The sequence below is a fragment of the Barbus barbus genome, assembly GCF_936440315.1.
Source record: "Barbus barbus genome assembly, chromosome: 17".
In the NCBI taxonomy this organism is placed as follows: domain Eukaryota; kingdom Metazoa; phylum Chordata; class Actinopteri; order Cypriniformes; family Cyprinidae; genus Barbus; species Barbus barbus.
Genome location: NC_136745.1, coordinates 19,672,041 through 19,688,915, shown reverse-complemented (window position 1 = coordinate 19,688,915; position 16,875 = coordinate 19,672,041). Strand labels below are relative to the sequence as shown.

General features: G+C 39.1%; 1 protein-coding gene across 2 annotated transcripts in view; it reads left to right on the top strand.

Annotated features, from left to right (window-relative positions):
• Positions 1-16,875, top strand: part of LOC306883740 (protein diaphanous homolog 2-like) — a 440,640-nt gene that overhangs the window by 313,419 nt on the left and 110,346 nt on the right. The window lies entirely within an intron of this gene.

Below are 16,875 nucleotides of genomic sequence, written 5' to 3'. Positions count from 1 at the left end.
CTACTCTCTGCACCGGAGGATCCTGAACGAGCCTTTGTTTGTATTCCGGTGTGAGAAAAATGGTGGCATGGTCCGATTTACCAAAAGTCGGAAGTGAGCGGGCTTTGTAGGCATTCTTGAACTGAGTGTAGCAATGATCCAGTGTGTTTGGTCCTCTAGTTGGACAGGATACATGTTGTTGAAAGTTCGGCATGACCCGTCTGAGGTTAGCTTTGTTAAAGTCCCCCGCGATGATAAAGGCAGCGTCAGGATGTTTGTTAATGTAGCCGCTGAGCACATCATGAAGTTTAGACAAAGCCAAGCCGGTGTCCGCCTGTGGTGGAATGTACACAGCAGTAACAATGATCGATGAAAACTCCCGGGGCAGATAAAATGGGCGGCAAATAATGGAAAGATGTTTCAGATGAGGCGAGCAGGAACGCGACAGAATGGAGATATTCCTGGGATCACACTATTTCTTGTTAATCATGAAACACACTCCTCCATTTACCGGCCTCTGCTGTTCTGTCTGTTATCACTTGGCATTACAGCAGTATCCGGGACCATGGACGAAAGCCACGTTTCTGACAAACAAAGGATGTTACAGTCCCTTATGTCCCGTTGGAAACTAATACTGGCTCTAAGATCGTCCATCTTATTCTCCAAGGATTGGACATTTGCAAGCAGAATGCTCGGAAGGGGGGGACTGTGAGCCAGCACGTTTCCCGCGGTGTTTCTTGATCCTTCGCCTCGGGGGGTTATTGTTCATCTCCGCGTTCCGAAGAATCTCCTGAGGCCACGATGGATTTGTGGATAAAGTGTCCTGAAACAGGTTGGTGTAGCGGTTTCCAATGTCCAAAAGTGTTTCTTTGTTATAGGTGATCAGTGTCGACGTGAGATGTGCAAAAAGAGAAAGTAAAACTAAGTAAAAAAGTAGATAAAAACACAATCTTAGCAGAGCGACCTGGACCGTGTCCGAACAAAGCGGCGCCATCTTGGAACAAAAGTAGCATGACTAAACCGTACCAACGTCAAACTTTTTCCTTGGAGGTTATTTGCAAGACAAAACAACCTCGTCCTGACAACTTTCTGCAGCACTCGATAAATAGCTTACAGAAATAGTGCGGTATGCTTTCCTTACATAATTTTGACTCCGCACCTCAGCTGACTCAACACTCTTGTTCCTTGTTTTTAATTGAACTAATACAACAGTCATAGATTGATTGTCACTTTTCTTTTTAAAAATTGTTATTAATTAAACAAACTTGCATCACAGTCTGGTTTTATTCCGCGCCTACTTTTCACAATCTAATCAATTGCCACTGGATAAAATCGAGTCCTGGCCTTTTAACTTGTTTCACTCAGTATGACACATTATGGAAGTAAATTCAAGTTCAAGTTTATTTGTATAGCGCTTTTTACAGTACAAATTGTTGCAAAGCAGCTCTACAGGAAATTAAGTTTCCTCAATATATTGCAGAACCTTAATATATTTAATTTATGGCAAAATTGGGTAATTCTGTATGTTGTCTGAGCATTGGCATCCTCTGAGGTCCTCTGAGGGGTTGGCATTATCTTTTCTCAGGTGTTCGGTCATCTCAGATCATTTAAGGGTTGGATCCAGACTGAAGCTTCTGTAATTCCTAGTTACCATGGGATGTTAATCCCGTGGCAGAAACAGAGAAACAAATAGAGACATAATTAGCATAACTGCAGTTCCATCTAAGCAAAAATGATTTGTTCAACCCAAGCTAAAGAATAATAATAATGTACATTTGATCAGATATAACTGCAGTACATGATTATAAGATGCATTATGTGAATGCTTGGCTAAAGAGATGTGTCTTTAATCTAGATTTAAACAGAGTGTATCTGAACCCCGAACGTTATCAGGAAGGCTATTCCAGAGTTTGGGAGCCAAATGTGACAAAGCTCTACCTCCTTTAGTGGACTTTGCTATCCTAGGTACTACCAAAAGTCCAGAGTTTTGCGACCTTAGGGAGCGGGTTGGGTTCTGTGTGCTGTTTTATGTTTATTTAAAGGTGCAACCAGTTTTGACTTGTTGAGGACTGATTTGGTGGTGCTCCAATTACGTTCCAGTGGTCCATGAAAGCACACTTGCTGTTGTTGATGGTGACCCCATTTCTTTTTGAATAAATAGAATGTAATTATGAATGCATCCATTGTGCCAAGTTTGCAGTACTCTTGCACATAGAGCACAACAAAGCAGTCAGATGTATACAGACTTAGTGTTGTAGAATTTATTTTTTTTTTTTTAAACATTTTTTGTTACTAAAATCATTAATTTATTTGTGGTAGTTGCTGTTTTTTCCTTTCTTCCCCCAGCTTCTGAAGAGAGCTTGGTTAGCATCCACAAACTGAGCCATCAGGAGATATTGGAAAAGGCAGAATATTAATGGTTTGGCCTGAACAACATTGACAATATTTGTTTACATGTGCACAGATGTCTTTCTCTAATTTAGTCACCTGGTTTTTGAATCCAGATCATTTAGCTAGTAAATGCCTATTTGAATAGGTGTCCAGGTTTTGTGCCTTAAAATCATTGAGAGGTATGCTTATAAAGGAAACTGACAGACGCCTTTTCATTCCTCCTCTTCAATATTAATTACTTTTTCAAAAACCAGTTCCATCCAATGAAAAAGATCAGTCTCTCAGAAGAAACAAGACATAAAGATGCCTTTTTGGATGCATGATAGTGGCATTGGCCATGCAAAACATCACAATTTAGGCTCATCATGGATGTCTTGGCCCTTTTTAATCCTGACTGTTTTATGTTCTGTCACTCATTTCCATGAGAGCAACTAGATAAGAGTGGATGTTGTCAATTTGCAGGCTGTCTGTTTTTTGCAGTCAGGCAGAGGTGAGAGACAGCCGAAGAAAAGCATACCTCATACAAGAGAGATGACCTGGATTTGGCTCGAGCTGTGAAAGGAAACCGAATTACAGCTTGTCTGTGCTTTAGTGCTTTCTATTGGCCGCTAACAAAAGAATTTACAGGCCCAATTCCATCTTATTTTGTCCCCGGTTCTTTTTTCTTTACCGTTAGACTTCACAATTTACATTCTTCTTAAAATGTTTCGAAGTTTCTGTGAGCCGCATGATGCCTCCGCTTGCCCTTTCTTTTAATGGCTTCACAGAAACATTCATGATACTTTTTTTAATGTTTTGAAAAATGATCCTTTAATGAGCAATATCATTTTTACTGTTGTTATTTGTTGTGTGCTCGTTAAGTGTCAGTGATAAACATGGTGTCTAACCACCTGCAGCGTCTTATCTCGCAGCAATATTTGTCTCCACATTGGTGGAGTTATTAAAATCTCGCTCTGTGTGGGGGAAATGTATTGCAAGCCACCTTTGTTTAGCACTGTAGTTTCCCAATAACATCCCACAGTGCAGCACTCTGCTGCTGTTGCAATGAGAAACAGGCTTTAACTGTGCCATGATTAACCACAACTAAAGAAGTCACTGAACACAATTAAATGACTGAAGTGCCAAATAATGATTAAAAAAATAAGAATCTAATGAAAGTAATATCCGCCACTTTATATGTAAAATCAGCTGCCCCCAACAGATTTCACAAGCTCACGATGCACTCGCTCGCCTCGAATGCAGCCCTTCTTCTGCAATTACTTTAGTGATTACAGCCTTACCAGCTAAATACTGTTTATGTAATTTTAGGCACTGTGGTTAGTCACTGAGAACACATGAGTTTGAAGGATTTTAGGGAAGGATCCTTGCTTTAATGCGTAGCAGGATTACGGGAGATGTTTTGACATTGTTACATCTTGAAAATTGTAATGCCAAATAATCCTAATGCGAAATAATAGAGGCTTCTTAACAAGATATGCCAAATACATATCTTCCAAAAAGCACTCCGATGTGTTTGTGACCACTCATGTAGTTAGTAGAACATCTTACCTTCATTTAAAGACATGGCTTTTTATAGTGTGCAACACAACGCATGGACTCTCAGTGAACTCTCTCAGTGAAAATGAATGTAAAGCTAATTAATCAGGGCTAAACAAAAAGGATATGCTGTATCTAAAATTGTATTATTAAAAAATAAATGCAAAATATGCTTTTGGAGAATTAAATTTAAATGTAAAGGTAATAATTAAAAATATATTGTATTTTTTGTGTCGATGAAAAGAGCAAGTAGAGCTCTGAAATACTGGCCTGATCCTGTTCATCCTTGTTCATATCACTGACAGCCAGTAGGACAACAAGGTGGACTTTCGATGGAGTCAAAGGTACATGCTTGTAAATATCATGTCTACCAACCTCTTCTTCACTCTCCAAGGCTGCCTTAGACACTACCTCACCTACTGCACTGCGCTCCAGCGGAGCCCTGCTTCACAGATCAGCCTTTTTATATACTGTAATTATCTTATGATGTAAGTAGCAGCTTGCGCTAGTTAAAACAGATGGCGGATCATTTCAAATCCCATTTTTCATGTTTGCTGCGGATATCAATAAGACTGCAGTCCCCAAACCTGCTCTGACCTTTGTGGTTGGTGGCACATGTCATCTGCAAAATTGAGATCAGGCGTGTGACATTTTTCAAATCACAGGATAGGGAGAGAACGGTCCTTATCAAGGCTGTCAATCATGACTTAGTGTATTCCCTGAAGCCCCACACACAAATCAAATCATCTCCGGTTTGGGATCACACAACACACAAGGGCTGTTGTTGATCCTGTAAGCTTGAATCATTTACCAAGTTGAAGGAGGTCCAGTCACACTTCGGCGGCTGGGTTCTTTATTTTTATTTTTTTCACCCCATTCTGTCTATATTTGTGCACTCATATTGAGTTGCTGCATTGCAGGCTGAAATGCCACAATGAACTTTAAGCTGCTCCTTTCATGCCAGCTATTCTCCCATATGAATTGAAATGAGTATATTGGGTCATACTTTATTATTGGTTGTTGTGCCAGAGTGTAATTCCAAGATTGCATTGATATATAATTTTTTTATTTTACTTTTTTCGTGTTATTGTTGCTGCTACTGCTGTTGTTAAAATATGTATTGTTATCCATTAGTAGTATTATTATTTTTATATTATATTATACAGGTTTGGTAAAGAGATAATGCATGTTAGCAAGGCCATGGATATAGTTATTGACACGGTTAAAGAGTTGGATTCTCATGCTAAACATGCAGGCCACAGTTTCAAAAAACAAGTATTTCTGTGCCAAATACACACTTCCGGGTTTCTTACCAGTTTCGGAAAGTTCTTTTCGATCATGGTTCTTCATGACGTAATGATGTGTGGAACTCCTTGTATGGGCATTTCTCCTGGAAGAGCGCGCCCCCACACACATCGACCCTTCAGCGCGCTTCATTTGGTTGCACTGCACAGGACATACTTGGGAAGAATGTCTCTAAAGAAGTGTGTTTTTGGTTGTAAGGGAAAGATAACCTTGTTCAGCTTCCCGAAGAACCCAGCGTTATGTGAACAGTGGATACAGTTTGTTTTTCGGGGCAGCAACGGAGTTTTACAAGTGTGTTTGTTGATGAACGTTTTATAAACAAGGCCCAGTTCGACGCTGGATTTGCACATCGTTTGATACTGAAAGATGGAGCAGTCCCAGCTATAAAAGATCCCGGTCATGATTCAGAACTGCAGACGGTAAGTGAAACGGTATCAAATGTCTGTTTTGTTGGCAATCGGCACGCAAGTGCTCGTCACTCTTTAGCTCCGCCCACGGCGTGCTTCCAGGAGCTTGGCTGTTTTCGGAGAGAATCGTAAGGCTGTATCTTTCTTTAATTAATATGATAAAACTAAAGACTTTTTGGAAATATGAAGGGTGCAGTACTACTCTATAGGTACTCATATTGACGTAAGATTGGGTGATACTGTGTGTTGTGCCCCCTTTAAGCAGTGGTGAACAGCTGCAGCAGGCTGTGATTCTTGTCCTTAATTTTTTTTTTTTTTTTTTTATGTTGAAGCGTGTGAAACGGTCTACCTTGATAGGAGGTGAAAGGAATCACACCACTCATCAGCCAGCTGTGAGAATCCATTAGTCTTTGCAAGACAGACCTTAAGACACCATCAGGGAAGTCAAAATCTCGAGCTCCATTATATTTATAGTTTGGTAGGGTAGAGTGGGGTAAGCTGTGTCATTTTTACTCGAGTTGTCCTCTAGGCAAGGAGAAATGAGATAGCGGGAAAACTAATGCTCCTAATTTTATTTCAGGGTAGCTGGTATCAAATGAATTTAGAAGATGCTGTTATCAACATAGTGCCAAAGAAATTAAATAAGTGGTTCAGTGACATCTTGCCAGGGTTATTATAATTTCATAATATAATATTTTCATATTGTAAGAACTTAGTTTTCAAGGCAACATTTAGTTTAACTTGTGTTAAAATAAGTAAAAATGAAATAAAAATGAATATTTTTTTTTTTTAGATATAAATGGCAATAAAAAGGGCAAAAATAAAATGCCTAAATATTTAACTAAAAATAACATGAAAGCAAAAAATATAAAAAATAAAATGTGATTCCAAATAATAACAAAAATTATAATAGTATCTCAATGATGTTACAGGTAACAGTACTGTGTCAAGTGGTAAGTTGAGTTTTGCTGATTTTATTTTAAATTAAAAATATGAACAAATATTTGTATAGTACTTTTGTCAGAGTATATATATAACATAGTGTATGTATCAGAATACAACAGTATACAATATATGGCCACATGACCGTAATTACTTGGACAGCTACCAATTGACACGTCTTACCCCACTCTATCATACTTATGAAGCAGATTTTGAGCAAGTTATGCGCATGATTTGGCAACTTATTTGGCACCAGGACAAGTTTATATCGCTTCTGTCTAACTATTTCTTAGATGTGACCTTTCCTTTACATCTAGGTGACTTGCATTTTATTTTCCTCCTTATTTTGTTCCGAGATATGAAACGGCGCAGTGTGATCCATATTCAAATATATTAAAATGAGTAGCAGAGTGTTTGCATGTGAAATTGAGAAAAAGAGTTGGGGTTCAAAGCCTGGTCCTGTGCATGCTGATAAGTAAGGGGAGGGCCAGACTCAGCGGGAATCCTTGTTCCACTTTGCAAATGAAGGGGGAAAGGGCAAAAAAAAAGAAAAAGGTGGCCATGGCACGGTTTCATGCGATGCGCAGCCAGCCGCCACTTTGTGACAATGATATGCATCTCTGAGCAACAGGTTTAATGCTATAATCAGAAATATCAGGAATTAAAGTTCTGCTAGGAAATTTTAATTGCATTTTCATGTGAAGCCTTGTCTTCTCAAAGTTAAGAGAACGGAGACCGATAGAGAGAGGGAGAAAGAGAGAGAGAGAATCGATTGTTGCTGGCCAAATTGATGCAGCGTTTGTCTGCGAGCTCACAGCAGATAAAGCGAGGGCTGCTGTGTTTGTCTTCAGGTGGCCTTTTCTTTGTGTGCCACATTGCCATTTTGATGTGTTAAGTTATAATGGGTGTCTGCCATTCTCTGCTAGAGCTGCCAATAAAATCTCAGGAGGAGGGGATTAGGTGTTGGTGCTGCTATGGCTCTCTTCCCACCCACCCCGTCCTGCTCTGCTCTCTCCTTTAAAACTCTTTTTCTCTCTTAGTCACCTAAGGCCAGCGTGTCAAAGAAAAGGAGCGGGAGGAGCTTCTGTCATGTGGAGGTCAGCCATCACTCTTCAAGTAAACAGATCTGAGAGCAGAGAAGGATTCCATGTCCTTCCCTGTTAAAAGGTGTAGTTCACCCAATAATAAAAGTCTTGTTATTATTTACTTAGGTGTTGTCCAGCTCCTGCATTTTGTTTTGTTATCTTTTGTTTTGTAAGGGTGTTCATCCTACAGTTCATAGTGAACATAGCCACATATCTTCAAAAAGGATAAACACAGGCCTCGACACTGCTAATTTTTCACATTTCTGGCTAAAATAGATGTGTGCAGACTGTAAAAAAAAATTAGGAGCATGTATGGGAATAGAACAAGTGAAAAGTCTTGAAAAATCACTTTAGTGAAATTTAAAGTCTTAAATATCTTAAATTGTGTAAGAAACGTCTTTATTATTTTAAGAGGTAACTTATGTTTTGGGGCGATGTCTTGTTATTTTTGTATTACAGTGAAAATTCAATAAAAATAATTATTAAAAAAAAAGAGGTAACATTTAGGGGTATGGAAAGTCAGGAATTCAATGTAATTATTACATTCAATAGAAGGCTTTGATTGAATTGTATAAATATAATAAAAATGTTATCAATTTTAATTGTGTCCCTAAAGTTCCTTAATGTGCTCCTAAATATTTAAATATAGTAAGTGTCAAGCCCTGAAACATCAACGAATGAAAAAATAATTTCCCTCCCATACAGTAAGCTATCATATAATAATACTTTTATGGCGTTTTCTCCCTTTTTGGAGCTTGACAGATGTGGTCACAGTTGTGTTGTATAGACAAGAGCTGTGTGAATATTCTTCAAGTCTTCTATTGTTTTGAAAAATACCAGCATACATGAGGGCGAGTAAATAATGACAGATTTTCATTTTTGCATGAATTATTCCTTTCAGAGGTCCACCAGACTGTGAAATAGACCACACAATAGTCTCTTCACACGTTATGAGAAGACCTGCTCAGAAGGTTTATTGAACCTTAATCCAATTGTTTCATAAACGGCATTAACAAAGCACGATGCACATATCTTAACCTTTCTTTTAAAATGTCGTAAGTAAAGTCCCCTTAATGAGTCACGTACAGCTTACTTATTGATTGTCTCTCTCTGAAGAAAGAACAGCCAGAAAGTGCAGACATCATTTCATGATTTATTGATGCGTTAAGAGGCAGCAAGCTAATAACACTGTCTGTTCGCTCGCCTCTCTCTCTTATTCTTATCTTCTCTACTTAGCGTTAGGGTACTATTAAGTTTAAAGATGGGGTATGCAAGAAGAAAGCCTTATGGGCACGCAGCTTGTGGCTGTTAGTTTTCCGGTTATGCCAAGAGTCACAGAGCTCCTTAGGTAATGGCTAATTGAGTTGAGGCATAGAAGCCGCCTATAGGCACGAGGACTTTAGAAAGGCAAACACTACTCCACCCCGCAGCCATTCGGCTTGGAATGGGTGTTACATCCAACATCTAACAGCTCATAGGTTCATTGCCTTTTTAACTAAATCAAACATTTCCATTAAGAAAATGAGACTTGCAATATCGATCTGTTTATTTTAGGTGGTAATGCAGTTTTAGATGTTCAAAAGGATGTTTCATTGTATAAGGTCTTCGAATCAGGGTTTGTCAGATTTAGAACAGCATGTGTCAATGAGAGATGATTGATGTTAAGATGAGGGATCACGTGAATTGGGTCATACCGTTGAAGGACATTTTACCTAGCAAAATAAAATTTGGGTCTTGTTCGCATGCTCTTAAATGTATTATCAGAAAATCACTCAATTTTCGTTAAATTTTTAGAACATATTAACAATTACAGCAATCAATTCTCAGGTCCTTATTTCAAAAGAATCAGTTGAATGTTCCATTGTTGCCCTAAAGAACCCCTCATTGATTAGCCCCTCTCTTGTACAGTATGTGCTTGTAAAGCAGCATTTTCCAAATAAACCTACACCACAGATTCACTTTATATTGTTTAAAAATAGCTATTGTCCAATCCAGCATTTCACAGAACGGTTCCTCCAGTACGGCCTTTATTTTAAATTATGACTCCCCTTAAATATATACTTCAAGTCCTCTTATGACATGAATAAACATTGTGAAGTTCTGTACAAACCAAAGAAGAACATTTTGTCAATTGCTGTTCTACAGTTTGTATCAAAGGCATCTAAAATGTGCCCAAAAATGCTTATATTGTTGTTTGCTATAACGTGAGTGCAATAATCCTATAAACAATAATGCTGTGACCTCCCTAGATACTATTTCAGCCTTTAGATTTTAAGATTATTGCATTTCAGCAACCCTCATATAGCCACCAGTCATGTGTCATACCTGGATAAATGGAAAAGTGTTTTGTATGTAGGAATATCTTTGAAAGAGAGAGAGAGAGAGAGAAGGTAATAAGGCATTACCGTCAGGTGGAGAAGATCCCACTCTTAATTTGTTTATGAGACTATTGTGAATATCAGGTAAAATATGAAATAATGCGTGGTCTGGCTTCTCTGTTTGCTTGTGCTGTCTGTAGGGATTCTGCCAGTCAGGAAAAAACAAAACAAAAAAAGAGGCAGGCAGTTAATTCATCTCCTTGCTTGAAAGTCTCATTAAAACGCTGATGAGTTTAAGGATTGCCTGAGGTAGAGAGAGAGCGAGCGACAGTCTTCTTTATAGCTCTGCAATCTAATGCTCGAGGCTGTGCATCTGCTGGGTGCAAAACAAAAAGCAAATGGGCAATCCAATCTCCAATCAATACCAGGCACTTTCCCTTTTAAACACATCATGAATATACACTTACTTATACATGTGTTTGCTGTGCAAATGACATGGTCCGTGACGTCCGCATGTGACCGTGTTAAATGAAGACAGAGCTTGCAGGTGTGGGAATTGATCTGACCTTTTTCATTGGTGGAGGGATATAAATCACTTTGTATGGACTTTATTACACTGTTAAGGGGGAACACAGGCTATCCTAATTTCGGTAGTAATGTTGGGCCTCAGTACCAATACAAGCAGAAGGTCATGCACGGTGAGAACAATCTATTTTAATAGACACTGGAGTTGGCAGCGTGACCCGGAACAGTGTGCGCACCGTTTCCCCCGTGCTGATTTAAACACACATGGCTGACAGCATAGAATTGATCTAAAAGAGTTGTTTGCAGCCTGGTGCTTCACTATGAAAGTGCGGTTGGAGAGGCCTCTTCAACTTGCTTGAATTTCTTGGAAGACTCAAAAGCTTTGCTCACCATAGATACTGAGCACTCAATAAAAATGGACTTGTGCCGCTCGATGTAAATGGATTTCTGGCAGATCAGTCAGATTCTAGTGCTTCGGATTTAAAATAGCCAATTTTAATCATCTTCTAGTTTCATCTCGCCTTAATTCCTCAAAGAACCACTGTCCCGTGGCTAGAAAAACTTTCACGGAGATGCTTAAATAATCTCTGTCATGTTTTCATTAAGGACCCGTTTTACTGCTGTTTTAAGATGACAAGACTGTGAGTGAAGAATTCACATTGGTTTATCATCAGCATGAATCAGCAGTGTGTCGATAAGTAGCTGCATTCAAACCACAAAGCGGACAGAGATGACTGCGCTCTCTGTTTAATTTCAGATTAGAGTCAGAAGGCCTTTACCCCGCTCACCCCCAAAAGCAGGCAGTCTGAACAGGGGCCGCTAATGTCCTTGAAGCTGCCTTAAATTGCACTTCCACCGCAGCTCTTTTGCTTTTGCCCACCGGTGGTGTGTGTGGAGAGATATCCGCTCCTCAGCAAACTCCTCTAATGGTGCTGCTCTCCAGCATGGCTCCTTGGCCTGTGCCGACAGTCAATCAAGACTGCAGACTGCCTCACACCTCCGATGAATAGATCATTTTCATTTCAAATCCACCATTAATCAAGCTAGAGTCGCAGCAATCAGCAGGCCTGAGCGCAGGCCAGAATGCAGTACATGTGGCGCCGCGCGGAGGTGCATTGGGACTGGATAGGGAATAGGTACACAAAGAGCAAAGCCACGGATGTAATTTTTCTCCCCAGTACCTCCAGGCCCGTGAGCCTCAGAGCTCCCTCCGAAGAGGATGAATGGTCAGAGACAGCAAATGGTGTCGTTTCATGAGGAAAAATAGTCACGAAATACAAAGACACCTATTCGTAAAACAAAACTAATTTAACTGTTTAACAGAATTTAACTTTATCAACATCTGTCTATCTGTCGGTCTGTCTGTCTGTCTGTCTTTCTGTTTGTGTGTCTATCTATCCATCCTGCATTACTATATACACAGCATTTCCTACATAGAGCATTTTATGTATATCAGACTATTAAAGGGACAGTTTTTAATTGTTATTATTTTTCAGTGAGCAAATTCATTCATTTTCATCCTTCAAACATAATTTATTTCTAAGTTTAATATGGGTACTGCATGAACTAGATCAGGGGTTCTCAAAGTCTACATTCAAAGATCCAAATCTGAATTTTCATCAGTGTCAAAGGTCCGGAACAATTGGTTATTACAAAACGTGTTTTTAATAAACATACATAACATATAACAAATAAACACTCATTTAAAAAAAAAAAGGTTCCCTTTGCATTCAAAATACTTTAATAACAAGTGCAAAAGTGGCAAAACAATTAATTTAAGTGTCAGCAGTAGAAGTCGACCTATAATGTTTTTTTTCTCTGGCCAATGCCGATATTTAGAAATCAGGGCAGCCTATGGCCGATATATGATGCTGATTTTTTGGGGCCGATTTTCTCTTCTTTTCCCTTTATATCAAAAGAGAGTTTGCGTAAATGGTTATTGCAGGGCACAAGATAGTAATAGTAGTAGTAGTAGCCTAATTCATAGTAATAATACATGGCTCAAAACTTAAGCACCTTCTCAAAACAGTTCTGAAGCATGCTTTTTTGTTTATGTTTGCTGACTAGCAAATGCTTGATTCTCTGCCAGCAGGAGGCGCTGTTGGAGCGTGATATAGCTGTTTCCCCGGTAACGACTGTAATCAAATAAGCGCTACTTTATCAGCCATTACAGGAAAGACTAAATGAAAATTGACATCAAAGCTTTTCTGAAGAAAACGGACGGTTCTTTTAAAAGATACATTCATATAAAAACACCCGCGCAGCATTTTATTTTTGTCCTTCAAAGCCTTTTGGAAAATCTATTTGTAGCGGTCAGTTTTGATATTGTGACAAGCCGCCACAAATAAATGTATACACTGGGCACTGCTATAAGACAAATTGCCATAATATAAGTGATAGCAAAACAAAACAAAACAAAAAAATTAAAATATTAGCGGTGAAATGTTGCCCGATTATGTCAAACGTCATACGCTCACTGGATGTCATGATGACAACAAATGTCATGAAGGAAAAGTTTCAATATCTCGCCTGCAATTTCGGACCTTCTCCAAAAGACATAAAAAAATAAGAATAAATAAACAAATGATTTAAGTTTAACGTGCGTTTATCAAAGTAGGAAATATAATTAGTCTTCTTGAAATATGAAATAGAAACGGGTCCGGATTGAATTCCCTCCGGGTCCGGATCCGGACCGGAGTCCGGACTTTGAGAAGCACTGAACTAGATGAACAGGTGTTTTGTCATGTATTTTTCCATGACTAGAGCACTGCATCAACATTCAGGACCAGAATGAACCATGTAATACTATCTAATGGTTTCTTAATAATAGTCAGAATTTAGTAAACATGGTCAATTTCGCTGCTGCATTCACTTTCATGTGTTTCCTGGGCTGTTGCATGTGTCTAAAAATAACTCTTGGGTTTTACCCAGCCCTGTATCCAGAACAAAGCCAGTGTGACCGATCATCTAAAAGCCTCTTCCCCAATCAACAAAAGTCTTCATTACAAAGCCTCATTGATTATCTATGGCGGACATTTATGCAGTGAGAGCAGAGAACTCTGACACCAGAGGCTGTTTTCAATGCCTCTCATTTATTTGAATTAACTGTGTCAATGATGAACTGAGGCTTTATTCAGCCTTAAATCAAAGCTAGGAAATGGTCACTGAAGTCAGGTGTGTCCTTTACGGTGTATTGTTTCACATAATGGGGGATCTATGAAACAGCTCAAATCAGTTCTGCACATCTATTCCTTCAAGCTTTTTTGTTTGTTTGCTTCCTGAAGCTGATTAGATTGTAAACTTGATTCTTCTATTAACATTTGAGGTGTTTCTTTTAACCCAAAACTAACTATCAGTTAACTTTCTATTAAATGTGCCCAAACAAGGGCAGATGTTCTCTATCAGGTCATGATGTTTCTCACAGAGGGAGCTGTTGAGCTAGAAATAAGAGCAGTGACAAAATTCCTGCAGATAATCATGCACAATGAGACAATCACAATATATACACATAAGAGAGCATGAAAACAATATTTTTGAAGTAAATGGTCGTTTTAAACATTCAAAATTGTATGCAATCCCTCCACACTTTTTGTCTTCATTTCTAAAACATTCATGAAAATGAAATCCAAATAAGAGCTGCATGTTTGTGCAAATGTTGAAGAATTGTTATGAACAGATATTTTGTTACTGATTCTGACAATTATTAGCATTTTTTTTCATGAATCCAAAGGTGTGTTGCACTAGTTTCAGTATGAATGTCACAGATATTGATTTTTTTATTCATGGACTTGCCTTCCTGCATTGCATTATGGAGACTGTCCACATGCTTATCAGCCTCAGAAACAGAGCTGGAACTTTCCTCCGCGCTGAAATGTCACTCAGCTGATAGACTGTGCCCCTTTAAGGTCTGTTTCATGCACCATGTATAGCATATGACTTTGAAGCCATGAATGAGTGTGAAGACACAAGTCAACCTCTCTACCGTTCTCTCACCTAGAGGCATTTCAGTTAGCCTCTGGTTCTTTCTCATTTATCCCAGTGCGCTTCGCTCTTGAGAGGCAGTTTGTGCGATTATCTCAGAAATACCAATCATTGAAATCCTTCTCGGCGATGAAAGTATTGCTTTTTTTTTATATACGCTGTGCCGTGGTATTCGTTAGCCTGAGTTCCGAGAGGTCATATTAAACAGTAAGTTGATGTTCAAACATTGATGGATGTGTCTGCCCTCCTTGCTCTGTTTGTATCAGTCTTTATGAATACCGAGCCACAATTCCCCTCAAATAAAATAATCTGTAAACACTAGCGGAGTAATAAGCAGCTAACTCCCACTCTACAAATTCTGCAACATTTTCAAAATCTCTCTGGTATTTTGTGCTATCAACTTACCTCCCCTTAAGAATCAAAGATGTTATTTCCTTTGTACACTAGAGATGTGGAGAGACAAATATAAAGTGATTGAAGAAGGGATTATAGTTTAGTATCATGTGTACGTGTGGGGTTCTGAGTTTTTCATTTATGTGTCTGTATTTTATGTGTCTGTTCTTATTTATAGTTGTATTGTTCCCCTTTCTTTCTTTCTTTCTTTCTTTCTTTCTTTCTTTCTTTCTTTCTTTCTTTCTTTCTAAAAAGGCTTAAAATATGAAACATTCCTAGAAAAGGCATAAGTCATGTGACTAAATTATTTACTCAGATGATTGAGTGAATTGCTTATCAGAACTGTGTACATACTGTTGTTGTTCTCTTGAACAACTTAGAAATGCTTCTTTATTCATATTAGGTTTTTGTTGTTGTTGTGAAATTCTATATATGCTGTATATAAGCTATATAATATACAGATGCTGTATTGCCAGTGATTTCAACCTAACCTGGCTCTTTCCAGATTCTCAAAATGCATCTTACACTTCCCTACTTGTCAAAAGCTTTGTCAGAGCTCTACTGTGCTAGCGCCCTTAGTAGGGGCACGATCACCCAAGGGCATGTGGTTAGTGAAGCAGTGGAGGACAAAGGTGTGTGTTTACCTATAAATATCCCCCAGCTCCACAATCTGTTCACCGGTATTCATAACACATAAACATGGCCCACCCACACCCTCTACCCCCTGCACCTGCACAGCCCAGACTTCCCTCAGTGTCCCCCGAGGCTCCATATCCAGACAGACCCCGTTCGAGGTGTATTCCTCTGTCAGTGGTTCATCCCTTTCTGTTTTCCCTCTGTGAATCTCTGGAGCTACTCGGGTAGTTGTTTATTTGGGCTGTCAGGAGCCGGGCGACCGATGTGACTGGTATTACTCGCTCCTCGTTAGACAGTTTAGATTCTGCCCAGTGGTGTGTCGTAAAAGAACTACAAGTCACGCATGTGTGTAACTTGAAAGGCTTTCGGTCTTTTCTTTTCTAGAAGGCAAAGATCGATAGGCCTGCGCACCGTTCTTTACTGCTCGACCTCTGTACGTCTTTTTCTTTCTTTGTGTGCGAGTTTGATTTCTTCTCCCCTCCAAGGGAATTGTCAGCACCTTGGTTGATGTCTGGGTTGAGGTCTAAACTTTCTCATATATCAAAATACATTATAATTGGCTCCATTTGTGTGTCCCTCTGAGATGTGTGCGTCAGCTATCTGTTGTCACAGCGGCTGCCAAGAGCAATATGTTTTCTAAAGCGTATGAGTGCAATTCCATATGTGTTTGATACAGATATCTGCCGCCTTTATAACAAAAAAAATCTTCTCCCTTTCAGGTCAGAAAAATGGTTGGATCTCTGACCTGTGAATGTTTTTTTTTCTTCCACATTTTATCTGTCATCTCTATCTGCAGTTTGAGCTAAGTAATTGCAACCAATACAGGTCCTTTTAGAGCCTCAGTTGTGAAGAGATGTCATTGAACCAAGGAGCTTCTCACAATAGAGTGGCGTTATCGCCTGGCCAGCGCTGTTTACAGGATCCTAAGGGAAACTGAGGAGAGAAAGAACACTTCTATTTCCAGCCTCACCGCTCCTGTATGGCAAATCCTCTCCTCCAAAATGGGCATCCGTTAAGGAGAGCGGACAGAGGCTGACGATTCCCAATCACACGCTTGATGGCCAGCGGCCAGAATAGACAGAGCTCACCAGTGTTTGTATTGCATGAGGTGTGCAGTTGATGTGATGTGAAAGTGAATGGGTAATCTAGAATTGCTCATCTCATTCAGAAGGGAAATGGGATTTGCTTTTGGTTTTAGGGTTCTGTTGTTTGATCCGTTTTTTTTCTTCAAATTTCAAATGTTAGAAGTAGTTTAAAGTGAATCACATGGTGGGGGATTGTTTATATTTCACTAACAATGGATTCAGTGGTATTAGAGTGTCCCTCCTCATGGAGCCCTTGTTGTCTTTGTTTTATCCCTTTTTATTTTCTCTTAAC